The sequence below is a fragment of the Phalaenopsis equestris genome, unplaced genomic scaffold, assembly GCF_001263595.1.
Source record: "Phalaenopsis equestris unplaced genomic scaffold, ASM126359v1 Scaffold000107, whole genome shotgun sequence".
Taxonomy (NCBI): Eukaryota; Viridiplantae; Streptophyta; class Magnoliopsida; order Asparagales; family Orchidaceae; genus Phalaenopsis; species Phalaenopsis equestris.
Genome location: NW_018164549.1, coordinates 772853 through 776231, shown reverse-complemented (window position 1 = coordinate 776231; position 3379 = coordinate 772853).

Sequence of the window (3379 nt, the reverse complement as noted above, 5' to 3'; positions counted from 1 at the left end):
TATATATATAATTTTTTTAAAAAAGATGTATTTCATCCAATGACTTTTTTTTATGTATTTTTTTGACGTAATATGGAAAATTTATGTGATGCTAAAGTTAGGGTGTTAGATATGTAAATATTAATTGGGTGGTATGAATGTAAATGCCCATCTTAATTTATAAAAGCGCTGTAGCGGGTGGTGGGCCCGTCAGATTGATTTTATCGTAACATGAAAGTGGGCGATCTAAGTTATCAAAAAATAAACTTTATAAATATGCAGAGAAGATTATTTTATTAGAGCTGTTAATTAAAATTTATGAATATTTAAAGCTTAAAGCTTCATTGCAAGGGAACAAACGGGGGACCTTAGAATGCAGTTAGAGCTAGGGTGTAAACGAACCGAACACGAACACACGAACGAACATAGTTCATGTTCGTGTTCAGTTCGTTTGAAATTAATTGCGTTCGAAATTGTTCGTGAATGATCTGTTCGTGTTCGTGTTCGGTTTGATTTGTTTGAAATTTGTTCGAGTCGTTCGAATCGTGTGAGTCGTGTGAAATGTTCGAAATGTTAAAAAATGTTCGAAAGTTTTCATTTTTATTTATATTTTTTGAATGATTTAATGTACAATGACAAGCCTTCTCTATTATGAGAAATTGACCCACACTCCATGACATATAAAAATTCAAAATATAGATAAACTAATGAATTTTCTTTTTAATTAAAATATTGGAAAAAAAATTTAAAAAAAATCACTCAAAATAAAAAAACAATTATATTTCAATCACTATCTCTCAAATTGTATATCTTCAAATGGAGGGAAATTGTAGAAGAGCCAACATAAAGACAAATAGTTAAAAGACATGAAATATTACATTAGTTATTGGCTATATTAAAGTAAAAATGAAGTATTCTGCATAGAAGAGGTTCCAAATAAATCGATAGAATTGCAGTATGACTTCCATCAAATTTGGCTGCTGCGGATGGATGTTTAATGCAGAGGATTTTGGAAGGCTGAATGGCAGAAGAGACCTCTCACTGCAAGTAAATTTATTTCAGGCAATGTAAAAGATCAAGATTAAATAACTGTATACAAGAGATGCTATGGTAACGAAGGGGCAAAATAATACTTCAGGAGGGGCCAAATTGCCCTTCCATTTGCCATGAAAAGAAAAAAGAAAAAAAATATAAGAACTTTCTATATTCCCACGAAAAGAAAAAGAAAAAAATATACCCATTTTCCATGCATGATGATGCAAGTGAAGTCATTCTGTGTATATAATTCATATTGTTATCAGGAGCAATGAGAAGCCAGAAGACTCCATGGAGAAGAAATAGAAGATTTTGTTCACAGGAAGTTAGTTAATTTTACTAAAACATATCAAAATAATAGAACTAACAGTTAATTACTCATCTTTATTTATATACGGGGACGAAAGATCATTCATATGATGCAAATGAAGTTATGCAAAATATCCATCTCTAGCTCTGTATTCTGAACAACAACCAACACTTCAAGCTGCAGTAAAATGTAGTTCAAGCTGCAGTAAAATATTCAATCATACAACCAGCTAGAAAGTCTAATGGTAATCGAAACCAGGGAGAGGAGAGAGGGAAACAGCCCTCTCACCATTTTTGGGAGTTGCTGCACCTCTCCAAAGCCCTTAAATTTGAATGCAGTTGATGAAATGGAGAAAAATTTCATTGTAATCGACCACTACCCATAAAAAAAGCCCAATAAAATAATATATATGACAATCAAATCTTAGCATACAGTGATATAGTATAAAAAAGAAAAGGAAATAAGGTATATAAATCAGCAAACACTTTAGAGAGGAATTATGCTCCGATTATGAAGGCAAAATTGGATCTCCTTGCCTCAATCTCCCCGTAAGACACATTTACATGGAATCTAAAAGGCCATGGCTTTTGTCAGCAAAAGACGAATTGAAGCAGCTATTTTTCACTAAGGAAAAATTATACTCATCTAAAAAACTGATTGGTTTCATTATAACATTTCTTTTCACCTTTCACCCACAGGGCAAATTTGAGATTTTTAAAAAATAAAATTTAAATTTACTAACAATTACATCATAGCAATTAGGCACTAAATAATACAAAATCAAGGAAATTAAACTAAGATGACAAATGAATAAGAAATGAATAAAAATGAAAAGAAACTGTATTTGAAATATTAATGAATTAGATATTAATGAATGAGAAATGAATAAGAAATGAATCAAGTTTAGAAGGCTATGTCGAAGAAGCTCATTTGATGGATGATAACAACAGATGTTTGCTGGTTGCAAATTGATTTATTGAAATAATAAACCTCCTTTTAGCCTTACAACAATGTTCTTCAATGACTTCAAATGTAAACTCAATATTACTACAAATTGATTTATTGAACAGCCAACTACTAGCCTTCACGTCGCCCGTCGAAGATGAGTATGACGGAGTGGGGGCTGGAGATTGGCCGTCCTAACATGCGGTATCCCGACGGAATATTTTCATCTGAATGTAAGCTTCACAAGCCAGATGCTGATATATAAATAAACAGAGACTTATGATTCTTCATCATGTTGTTATGTAATTGATTTTGCCAGAAACTTTTTTATTTTTATTTTTTGAGTTTTTGATCAGCATATATCTAATTAAATGCTGAATAAGTATGCATTTGATTATATGCTTAGTGGTGGGGTTTTAACAGATGTTTTTCATTTATAAAGTATAATAAACCATTATTTTATTTATACAATCTATTAATTATTATATGTTTATCAACCAACGATATTGCAAATTACTTTATTTTGGAGAATTTGCATACATGTCACTAAGTTTTTATGAATTTACATATACATCTAATATTTTAAGGGACAATTACATCCAGAACACCCTATTTTTAAACATTATTACAATGCTGCCATTTTTTGTTTTCTTTCACGAGTATCTTCTAGATGACATAATTTTATTTCTATAATTATAATATTATTTAAAATATTAAATTATTATTTATTATATTTATCTTAATTAAATAATTAAAATAACTATAATATTAATTATATTTATATTATTTAAATACTAATTTTAATAGTTATATATTTAAAAATATTAATATGTAACTTTATACACAGTGACGCCCACTCCAATTCTGTCGTGCCGGCTTACTTTTTTTTTTTTAAATTATTTTTTTATGGCCGGGTCGGGTCGGGTCTGGTCGGGTCAGCTGGAAATTGTGATCAGCATTGACTAGTTGGCAATGTCATTAGAGAATGAGCCATCCTTCCTCGCTCTTTCCTTCCTTGGGAGTTGCTTACGTACGCAGCGCGTATAAGAGGGCGGGAAAAAGAGAGAGCTTCGTCTTAGCTTACTCTCTTTTAACTCCCCTCTTATTGAC